Genomic DNA, 12892 nt, shown 5'->3' with positions numbered 1-12892 from the left:
GAATTGAAGACGCAAACGACCAAAAAGCTCAAAAGTACAAAAGACAATCAAAAAGGTTCCAATTATTGATAAGAAACGTCTCGAAATTACAAGAGTACAAGATTCAAAACGCAAAGTACAAGATATTAAATTGTACGCAAGGACGTTCGAAAATCCGGAACCGGGACCAGAGTCAACTCTTAACGCTCGACGCAACGGACTAAAAATTACAAGTTAACTATGTATATAAATATAATATAATATATAATTAATTATATTAATTATATATATATTATATTTATAAATAAAAACCGTCGGCAGAGAAAGACTCCAAAGGGACTGAGCTGTAAATTCATTCTCCGCGACTCGCGGAGTTTGAAGAGGATTTCACCGCGAGTCGCGGAGCCCCCAGTTTTGAAACTCCCTATAAAGCAAACCGAATTCTGATCATTTTCATCCATCTTTTTCTTCTTCTTCTCATACGTAAAATATATATATATATATATATTTATAATTTATATTTTAATTTTAATTATAATTCTAATAATAAGGGTATGTTAGCGAATATTGTAAGGGTGTAAGTCGAAATTCTGTCCATGCAACGCTACGCTATTTTTAATCATTGTAAGTTATGTTCAACCTTTTTACATTAATGTCTCATAGCTAAGTTATTATTATGCTTATTTAAAACGAAGTAATCATGATGTTGGGCTAATTACTAAAATTGGGTAATTGGGCTTTGTACCATAATTGGGGTTTGGACAAAAGAACGACACTTGTGGAAATTAGACTATGGGCTATTAATGGGCTTTATATTTGTTTAACTAAATGATAGTTTGTTAATGTTAATATAAAGATTTACAATTGGGCGTCCCTATAAATTACCATATACACTCAATCGGACACGATGGGCGGGGTATTTATATGTACGAATAATCGTTCATTTAACCGGACACGGAAATGGATTAATAGTTAATAAACTTGTTGAAACAGGGGTGAATTACATTCAAGGGTAATTGGTGTAATTGTTAACAAAGTAGTAAAACCTTAGTTTACACGCAGTCTATAACCTGGTGTATTCATTAAACAAAGTATTAAAACCTTGTTACAATTCGAATCCCCAATTAGTTGGAATATTTAACTTCGGGTATAAGAATAATTTGACGAGGACACTCGCACTTTATATTTATGACTGATGGACTGTTATGGACAAAAACCTGACGGACATATTAAATAATCCAGGACAAAGGACAATTAACCCATGGGCATAAAACTAAAATCAACACGTCAAACATCATGATTACGGAAGTTTAAATAAGCATAATTCTTTTATTTCATATTTAATTTCCTTTATTTTATATTTAATTGCACTTCTAATTATCACACTTTTATTTATTGTTATTTAATTGCACTTTTAATTATCGTCCTTTTTAATTATCGCAAGTTTATTTTATCGCACTTTTATTATTCGCAATTTTATTATCGTTATTTATTTTACGCTTTAAATTAAGTCTTTTATTTATTTAATATTTTACATTAGGTTTTAACTGCGACTAAAGTTTTAAAATCGACAAACCGGTCATTAAACGGTAAAAACCCCCCTTTATAATAATAATATTACTTATATATATGTTTGTATTTTTATAAAAGTAAATTAATATAGCGTTGAGCTTTGTCTAAAAAAGATTCCCTGTGGAACGAACCGGACTTACTAAAAACTACACTACTGTACGATTAGGTACACTGCCTATAAGTGTTGCAGCAAGGTTTAAGTATATTCGTTCTCTAAATAAATAAATATCTTGTGTAAAATTGTATCGTATTTAATAGTGTTTCCTTGTAAACTTCAATAGTATTTTATACCCCTTAGCTTTGACATCAAAAATAAGCGGTATTGTAAGTTTGTAAAATATTGTGTAAAAGTTTGAACACGAAATATTATTATAATCAGTTTTTCATATAGAATTGTAGTAGTTGAATTGTATATTAGCTACTAAGTATGAACTTAACGGGTAGGTACTACCCGAATTTAAACTTATAAAATGCTAATATGAAGAAAAAGCTTTTATAAATGAGTTCATATTATGCTACGAAATACTATTAACTACTCTTAATATTCTGTATGATTAACTTGTTCCATTTGACTATTTTGAAGGAAATGGCACCGACTACTCGACACACCGTGAATATGAATGAAGAGGAATTCCGTACTTTTCTAGCTTCAAACATAGCCGCAGTACAGGCTGCGCTACATACCAACAATAACATTGGATCTAGCAGTACAGGAAATCGTGTAGGATGCACCTACAAAGAATTCACTGCCTGCAAACCTTTGGAATTTGATGGAACCGAAGGACCGATCGGATTGAAACGGTGGACCGAGAAGGTCGAATCGGTGTTTGCCATAAGTAAGTGTACTGAAGAGGACAAAGTGAAGTACGCTACGCATACCTTCACAGGTTCTGCGTTAACATGGTGGAATACCTATCTAGAGCAAGTGGGACAAGACGATGCGTACGCACTACCGTGGTCAGCATTCAAGCACTTGATGAACGAGAAGTACCGTCCCAGAACCGAGGTCAATAAGCTCAAGACAGAACTTAGAGGGTTACGAACCCAAGGATTTGATATTACCACGTACGAAAGACGATTCACAGAATTGTGCCTATTGTGTCCGGGAGCATTCGAAGATGAGGAAGAGAAGATCGACGCGTTTGTGAAAGGATTACCGGAAAGAATCCAAGAAGATATAAGTTCACACGAGCCCGCCTCCATACAACAGGCATGTAGAATGGCTCACAAACTAGTGAACCAGATTGAAGAAAGAATTAAAGAACAGACTGCTGAAGAGGCCAATGTGAAGCAAGTCAAAAAAAAGTGGGAGGAAAACGGTGATAAGAATCACCAATACAACAACAACAGCAATTACAACAATAATCGCAACAATTATCCCAACAATCGCAACATCAATCGCAACTACAACAAACGGCTCAACAACAACAACAACAACAACAACAACAGCAACTACAACAATCATCCCAACAACAATAATAACCGCAACAACAACAACAATCAAAAGCAGCTATGCCAAAGGTGTGAAAAGTATCACTCGGGGTTCTGCACCAAATTTTGCAACAAGTGTAAAAGAAATGGTCATAGCGCGGCGAAGTGTGAGGTCTACGGACCAGGGGTTAATAGAACGAAAGGAACAAATGGTGTCAGAACGAGTAATGGCGGAGCAAGTAGTGTCGGAGCAAGTTATGCCAATGTAGTTTGTTATAAATGTGGAAAACCGGGCCACATTATTAGAAATTGCCCGAACCAGGAGAACACGAATGGACAAGGCCGCGGAAGAGTTTTCAATATTAATGCGGCAGAGGCACAGGAAGACCCGGAGCTTGTTACGGGTACGTTTCTTATTGACAATAAATCTGCTTACGTTTTATTTGATTCGGGTGCGGATAGAAGCTATATGAGTAGAGATTTTTGTGCTAAATTAAGTTGTCCATTGACGCCTTTGGATAGTAAATTTTTACTCGAATTAGCAAATGGTAAATTAATTTCAGCAGATAATATATGTCAGAATCGAGAAATTAAACTGGTTAACGAAATATTTAAGATTGATTTGATACCAGTAGAGTTAGGGAGTTTTGATGTGATAATCGGTATGGACTGGTTGAAAGAAGTGAAAGCAGAGATCGTTTGTTACAAAAATGCAATTCGCATTATATGAGAAAAAGGAAAACCCTTAATGGTGTACGGAGAAAAGGGCAACACGAAGCTACATCTTATTAGTAATTTGAAGGCACAAAAACTAATAAGAAAAGGTTGCTATGCTGTTCTAGCACACGTCGATAAAGTACAAACTGAAGAAAAGAGCATCAATGATGTTCCCATTGCAAAAGAATTTCCCGATGTATTTCCGAAAGAATTACCGGGATTACCCCCACATCGATCCATTGAATTTCAAATAGATCTTGTACCAGGAGCTGCACCAATAGCTCATGCTCCTTACAGACTCGCACCCAGCGAGATGAAAGAACTGCAAAGCCAATTACAAGAACTTTTAGAGCGTGGTTTCATTCGACCAAGCACATTACCGTGGGGAGCTCCTGTTTTGTTTGTCAAGAAGAAAGATGGTACATTCAGGTTGTGTATCGACTACCGAGAGTTGAACAAACTTACCATCAAGAACCGCTACCCACTACCGAGAATCGACGACTTATTTGATCAACTACAAGGCTCGTCTGTTTATTCAAAGATTGACTTACGTTCCGGGTATCATCAAATGCGGGTGAAAGAAGATGATATTCCAAAGACTGCTTTCAGAACACGTTACGGTCATTACGAGTTTATGGTCATGCCGTTTGGTTTAACTAATGCACCAGCTGTGTTCATGGACCTTATGAACCGAGTGTGTGGACCATACCTTGACAAGTTTGTCATTGTTTTCATTGATGACATACTTATTTACTCAAAGAATGACCAAGAACACGGTGAACATTTGAGAAAGGTGTTAGAAGTATTGAGGAAGGAAGAATTGTACGCTAAGTTTTCAAAGTGTGCATTTTGGTTGGAAGAAGTTCAATTCCTCGGTCACATAGTGAACAAAGAAGGTATTAAGGTGGATCCGGCAAAGATAGAAACTGTTGAAAAGTGGGAAACCCCGAAAACTCCGAAACACATACGCCAGTTTTTAGGACTAGCTGGTTACTACAGAAGGTTCATCCAAGACTTTTTGAGAATAGCAAAACCCTTGACTGCATTAACGCATAAAGGGAAGAAATTTGAATGGAATGATGAACAAGAGAAAGCGTTTCAGTTATTGAAGAAAAAGCTAACTACGGCACCTATATTGTCATTGCCTGAAGGGAATGATGATTTTGTGATTTATTGTGATGCATCAAAGCAAGGTCTTGGTTGTGTATTAATGCAACGAACGAAGGTGATTGCTTATGCATCTAGACAATTGAAGATTCACGAACAAAATTATACGACGCATGATTTGGAATTAGGCGCGGTTGTTTTTGCATTAAAGACTTGGAGGCACTACTTATATGGGGTCAAAAGTATTATATATACCGACCACAAAAGTCTTCAACATATATTTAATCAGAAACAACTGAATATGAGGCAGCGTAGGTGGATTGAATTGTTGAATGATTACGACTTTGAGATTCGTTACCACTCGGGAAAGGCAAATGTGGTAGCCGATGCCTTGAGTAGGAAGGACAGAGAACCCATTCGAGTAAAATCTATGAATATAATGATTCATAATAACCTTACTACTCAAATAAAGGAGGCGCAACAAGGAGTTTTAAAAGAGGGAAATTTAAAGGATGAAATACCCAAAGGATCGGAGAAGCATCTTAATATTCGGGAAGACGGAACCCGGTATAGGGCTGAAAGGATTTGGGTACCAAAATTTGGAGATATGAGAGAAATGGTACTTAGAGAAGCTCATAAAACCAGATACTCAATACATCCTGGAACGGGGAAGATGTACAAGGATCTCAAGAAACATTTTTGGTGGCCGGGTATGAGAGCCGATGTTGCTAAATATGTAGGAGAATGTTTGACGTGTTCTAAGGTCAAAGCTGAGCATCAGAAACCATCAGGTCTACTTCAACAACCCGAAATCCCGGAATGGAAATGGGAAAACATTACCATGGATTTCATCACTAAATTGCCAAGGACTGCAAGTGGTTTTGATACTATTTGGGTAATAGTTGATCGTCTCACCAAATCAGCACACTTCCTGCCAATAAGAGAAGATGACAAGATGGAGAAGTTAGCACGACTGTATTTGAAGGAAGTCATCTCCAGACATGGAATACCAATCTCTATTATCTCTGATAGGGATGGTAGATTTATTTCAAGATTCTGGCAGACATTACAGCAAGCATTAGGAACTCGTCTAGACATGAGTACTGCCTATCATCCACAAACTGATGGGCAAAGCGAAAGGACGATACAAATGCTTGAAGACATGCTACGAGCATGTGTTATTGATTTCGGAAACAGTTGGGATCGACATCTACCGTTAGCAGAATTTTCCTACAACAACAGCTACCATTCAAGCATTGAGATGACGCCGTTTGAAGCACTTTATGGTAGAAAGTGCAGGTCTCCAATTTGTTGGAGTGAAGTGGGGGATAGACAGATTACAGGTCCGGAGATTATACAAGAAACTACCGAAAAGATCATCCAAATTCAACAACGGTTGAAAACCGCCCAAAGTCGACAAAAGAGCTACGCTGACATTAAAAGAAAAGATATAGAATTTAAAATTGGAGAGATGGTCATGCTTAAAGTTGCACCTTGGAAAGGCGTTGTTCGATTTGGTAAACGAGGGAAATTAAATCCAAGGTATATTGGACCATTCAAGATTATTGATCGTGTCGGACCAGTAGCTTACCGACTTGAGTTACCTCAACAACTCGCGGCTGTACATAACACTTTCCACGTCTCGAATTTGAAGAAATGTTTTGCTAAAGAAGATCTCACTATTCCGTTAGATGAAATCCAAATCAACGAAAAACTTCAATTCATCGAAGAACCCGTCGAAATAATGGATCGTGAGGTTAAAAGACTTAAGCAAAACAAGATACCAATTGTTAAGGTTCGATGGAATGCTCGTAGAGGACCCGAGTTCACCTGGGAGCGTGAAGATCAGATGAAGAAGAAATACCCGCATCTAGTTCCAGAAGATTCGTCAACACCTTCAACAGCTTAAAATTTCGGGACGAAATTTATTTAACGGGTAGGTACTGTAGTGACCCGAACTTTTCCATGTTTATATATATTAATTGAGATTGATATTTACATGATTAAATGTTTCCAATATGTTAAGCAATCAAACTTGTTAAGACTTGATTAATTAAAATATGTTTCATATAGACAATTGACCACCCAAGTTGACCGGTGATTCACGAACGTTAAAACTTGTAAAAACTATATGATGACATATATATGGATATATATATATATAGTTAACATGATACTATGATAAGTAAATATATCATTAAGTATATTAACAATGAACTACATATGTAAAAACAAGACTACTAACTTAATGATTTTTAAACGAGACATATATGTAACGATTATCGTTGTAAAGACATTTAATGTATATATATCATATTAAGAGATATTCATACATGATAATATCATGATAATATAATAATTTAAAATCTCATTTGATATTATAAATATTGGGTTAACAACATTTAACAAGATCGTTAACCTAAAGGTTTCAAAACAACACTTACATGTAACGACTAACGATGACTTAACGACTCAGTTAAAATGTATATACATGTAGTGTTTTAATATGTATTTATACACTTTTGAAAGACTTCAATACACTTATCAAAATACTTCTACTTAACAAAAATGCTTACAATTACATCCTAGTTCAGTTTCATCAATAATTCTACTCGTATGCACCCGTATTCGTACTCGTACAATACACAGCTTTTAGATGTATGTACTATTGGTATATACACTCCAATGATCAGCTCTTAGCAGCCCATGTGAGTCACCTAACACATGTGGGAACCATCATTTGGCAACTAGCATGAAATATCTCATAAAATTACAAAAATATGAGTAATCATTCATGACTTATTTACATGAAAACAAAATTACATATCCTTTATATCTAATCCATACACCAACGACCAAAAACACCTACAAACACTTTCATTCTTCAATTTTCTTCATCTAATTGATCTCTCTCAAGTTCTATCTTCAAGTTCTAAGTGTTCTTCATATATTCTACAAGTTCTAGTTACATAAAATCAAGAATACTTTCAAGTTTGCTAGCTCACTTCCAATCTTGTAAGGTGATCATCCAACCTCAAGAAATCTTTGTTTCTTACAGTAGGTTATCATTCTAATACAAGGTAATAATCATATTCAAACTTTGGTTCAATTTCTATAACTATAACAATCTTATTTCAAGTGATGATCTTACTTGAACTTGTTTTCGTGTCATGATTCTGCTTCAAGAACTTCGAGCCATCCAAGGATCCGTTGAAGCTAGATCCATTTTTCTCTTTTCCAGTAGGTTTATCCAAGGAACTTAAGGTAGTAATGATGTTCATAACATCATTCGATTCATATATATAAAGCTATCTTATTCGAAGGTTTAAACTTGTAATCACTAGAACATAGTTTAGTTAATTCTAAACTTGTTCGCAAACAAAAGTTAATCCTTCTAAATTGAATTTTAAAATCAACTAAACACATGTTCTATATCTATATTATATGCTAACTTAATGATTTAAAACCTGGAAACACGAAAAACACCGTAAAACCGGATTTACGCCGTCGTAGTAACACCGCGGGCTGTTTTGGGTTAGTTAATTAAAAACTATGATAAACTTTGATTTAAAAGTTGTTATTCTGAGAAAATGATTTTTATTATGAACATGAAACTATATCCAAAAATTATGGTTAAACTCAAAGTGGAAGTATGTTTTCTAAAATGGTCATCTAGACGTCGTTCTTTCGACTGAAATGACTACCTTTACAAAAACGACTTGTAACTTATTTTTCTAACTATAAATCTATACTTTTTCTGTTTAGATTCATAAAATAGAGTTCAATATGAAACCATAGCAATTTGATTCACTCAAAACGAATTTAAAATGAAGAAGTTATGGGTAAAACAAGATTGGATAATTTTTCTCATTTTAGCTACGTGAAAATTGGTAACAAATCTATTCCAACCATAACTTAATCAACTTGTATTGTATATTATGTAATCTTGAGATACCATAGACACGTATACAATGTTTCGACCTATCATGTCGACACATCTATATATATTTCGGAACAACCATAGACACTCTATATGTGAATGTTGGAGTTAGCTATACAGGGTTGAGGTTGATTCCAAAATATATATAGTTTGAGTTGTGATCAATACTGAGATACGTATACACTGGGTCGTGGATTGATTCAAGATAATATTTATTGATTTATTTCTGTACATCTAACTGTGGACAACTAGTTGTAGGTTACTAACGAGGACAGCTGACTTAATAAACTTAAAACATCAAAATATATTAAAAGTGTTGTAAATATATTTTGAACATACTTTGATATATATGTATATATTGTTATAGGTTCGTGAATCAACCAGTGGCCAAGTCTTACTTCCCGACGAAGTAAAAAAAAAAATCTGTGAAAGTGAGTTATAGTCCCACTTTTAAAATCTAATATTTTTGGGATGAGAATACATGCAGGTTTTATAAATGATTTACAAAATAGACACAAGTACGTGAAACTACATTCTATGGTTGAATTATCGAAATCGAATATGCCCCTTTTATAAAGTCTGGTAATCTAAGAATTAGGGAACATACACCCTAATTGACGCGAATCCTAAAGATAGATCTATTGGGCCTAACAAACCCCATCCAAAGTACCGGATGCTTTAGTACTTCGAAATTTATATCATATCAGAAGGGTGTCCCGGAATGATGGGGATATTCTTATATATGCATCTTGTTAATGTCGGTTACCAGGTGTTCACCATATGAATGATTTTTATCTCTATGTATGGGATGTGTATTGAAATATGAAATCTTGTGGTCTATTATTATGATTTGATATATATAGGTTAAACCTATAACTCACCAACATTTTTGTTGATGTTTTAAGCATGTTTATTCTCAGGTGATTATTAAGAGCTTCCGCTGTCGCATACTTAAATAAGGACGAGATTTGGAGTCCATGCTTGTATGATATTGTGTAAAAACTGCATTCAAGAAACTTATTTTGTTGTAACATATTTGTATTGTAAACCATTATGTAATGGTCGTGTGTAAACAAGATATTTTAGATTATCATTTTTTGATAATCTACGTAAAGCTTTTTAAACCTTTATTGATGAAATAAAGGTTATGGTTTGTTTTAAAATGAATGCAGTCTTTGAAAAACGTCTCATATAGAGGTCAAAACCTCGCAACGAAATCAATTAATATGGAACATTTTTAATCAATAAGAACGGGACATTTCAATCATAGCTTTGGCACATGAACATCCTTGTGTTTAAACACTAGTTCAAGTATTCTCACCAAGTTTGATCTTGTTAGAGGGCTTGTAAAAGATGAAGAATTTGTTAAATCTTTATACCTTTATGAAGATGATTGAAGATGAATATGATGAAGATGACTTGAAGATGGTTTGAATATGGATGAAGATTGATATGAAGGTGGATGAATGTTGAGAGAAAATGTGCAAGTATGAAGTTTGATGGTGATGGAAAGAATGATGGTGGTGGTGGCGTGTTTTAGGGAAGAAAAGAGAGGAAGAAGGCAACAAAGTTACATGAAAAATTAAATGCAATGAGGTGATGGCTAGTGCATGTGATTAAGTAAGCTTAATTGCATGCATTCTTCTTAATCACACTTAAGGTTAAGTAATTGTGGCTAGTGAATTAATCATGAGTCTAAGTGTTAATGGTGCTAGTTAGTTTAAAAATGATGCAAGATTCATTTTAATGTACATGTTCAAGTATCACTTTGATATAAAAAGATGTATTTTACATGTTACTAGGTAATAACGTCTTTTATATATTATAGTAAATACTTAAGAAATTTATTTACATACACTCATGAAATGTGTATATGTAAAAATGTTATAGTCTTTTATTTGTTGTTACCTTGTGAATTAAAGTTAGGGTGAAAGTAGTTCCGTAAATGCTTACAAAATGACTATAAATCTTACAAAAGACTAAAAAGACTCAAGACATCAAATTGCTTATCGTGTCAAAACTTAAATCATTCAAGTTAGGTTAAGAAAACCTAGTCGAAAAAATCCGGGTTATCACAATCTTAGCCAGAATCTTCAAAGCCTAAACTCTTAGTGACAAGTCAATTAGGTTCATAGCCTAGTTGATTGAGGTTTAGTGTTTATTCTAGGAAGTTAAACTCTTGTGATAGTTCTCCGTCAGTATTATATACTTCATACCTATCCATTTCTATCTTTATAGTTTGTATTACTTTTAGTTAATCTTAATCATTCACCACTTGTCACTAGGGTTAACTATTTAGGCACTTTTATCCCATGTTACTGAGCAAACATACAAAAATACGAACATAAGTTATATTTACCACTTACTCGTTAAAAGGAAGACAAGTAGGTGAACTATAGCTAGGAAACCCAGCTAAATATAAATAATAAAACCATTACTCTCTATTGGTAACTGACTCTGACGTTTTGCGACATAACGACACCGCATAAATAAAATTGGCCGTTTTGGGGCATATCAAAAGTCGGCTTCAATTTCTATCCTCGTAAATGATGCTCCAACTCCGAATTTCGACTTGGTATAGGTGTTAGACAAGGCGATCCACTTTCGCCTTTTCTTTTCATATTAGCGATTGAGGATTAAATATTCTTACGAAAGCGGCCATGGAGAAAGGTTTTTCAAGGGCATTGAAGTCGGGAGTGATAAAATACTTGTATCACATCTTCAATATACGGATAATACAATTTTGTTTCAGGGAATGGAGCCGAGCTAATGCCTTTAATTTAAGGTATATCCTTAAGTTTTTCGAGTTATCTTCGGGTTTAAAAGTTAATTTTCAAAAAAGTAGTGTTTATCGGTGTGTGGGTTGATACTTCGGTAGTCAACCCATTAGAAGATCATTTGGGGTGTCAAGTTGGTAGTTTTCCTTTCATTTATCTCGGGTTACCTATTGGAGCAAAAATGAATAAAGTAAAGGATTGGAGACTTATTATAGATAAATTCAATAGTAAACTTTCGGGTTGGAAAATGCGTTCGATGTCTTTTGGTGAATGTTTAACCTTGATTAAATCGGTACTTTCGAGTTTTCCATTGTTCTACTTCTCGCTCTTATGTGCCCTACCATGTGTGATCAATCTTTTGGAGAGTGTGAGACGTTCTTTTTTTGGGAGGGTCGGGTTCGGGTGAAAAAAATTTTCATGGGTCAAATGGGATAATGTTTTAAATACTTACGGGAATGAGGTTTAAACATCGGTTCTTTAAAAAGTAAAAATCTTGCACTTTTTGGGAAGTGGTGGTGGATGTTTTAAACCGAAACTGACTCAGTTTGGACCAAAGTTATTCGTAGCATCCACGGTTTATGTGGTGGATTAATTTCTAATAATGAAACACCCATAAATCATGGCATTTGGTACAATATTGTTTTAGCAGGAAGAGATATGGAAGACTTGCAGGTTTACTTCAAAGACTCGTTCATAAAGACGGTGGGTGATGGTGATAATACATTATTGTGGAAAGAGCATTGGATTGGAGGCGATAAGCTATGTAATCTTTTCCTTAGATTATTTCGGCTTCATCTTCAACCCAACACAACAATCAAAGACCAAAAGGGCAGTGCTGATTTCGCATCTTCAGCAGATTGGAAATGGAAACGCGAGCCAAGTGGAAGAGTAGAAACTGATTTCAACGCTCTACTTGAGCCGTTATCAACAACTTCTTTCGATTGAGGGATTAAAGACAAATGGAACTGGTCACTTGCATCATGGTATCTATACAGTGAAAGCATTATCTTCAATTCTTGATGGAAATCTTCTTGTTTCAGTAATTTCATCGACGTGTACCACGCGAAACAGATTAGTACCAAAAAAAACTTGAAATATGCGAGTGGAGATTAAAAGGTAGATTACCGGTAAGAGTTGAGCTTGATAAACGTGGGATTAACCTCAATACTATATGTTGTCCGCTCTGTGATGATGACTTGGAATCGATGGAACATTCATTAGTGTGGTGCAAGCATGTGGTTAAGATATGGGATCACATTTATAGATGGCGAAACATGGGTAATTTCAACAATTCCGGGTTATGCAATGTACTAGGTGAGAGAAGCAACTTAACCGTATGTTCGAGCTTCAAGAAATCATTGTGGGCAAC

The sequence above is a fragment of the Rutidosis leptorrhynchoides genome, chromosome 1, assembly GCF_046630445.1.
Source record: "Rutidosis leptorrhynchoides isolate AG116_Rl617_1_P2 chromosome 1, CSIRO_AGI_Rlap_v1, whole genome shotgun sequence".
Lineage (NCBI taxonomy): Eukaryota > Viridiplantae > Streptophyta > Magnoliopsida > Asterales > Asteraceae > Rutidosis > Rutidosis leptorrhynchoides.
This window is presented reverse-complemented; position numbering follows the sequence as displayed.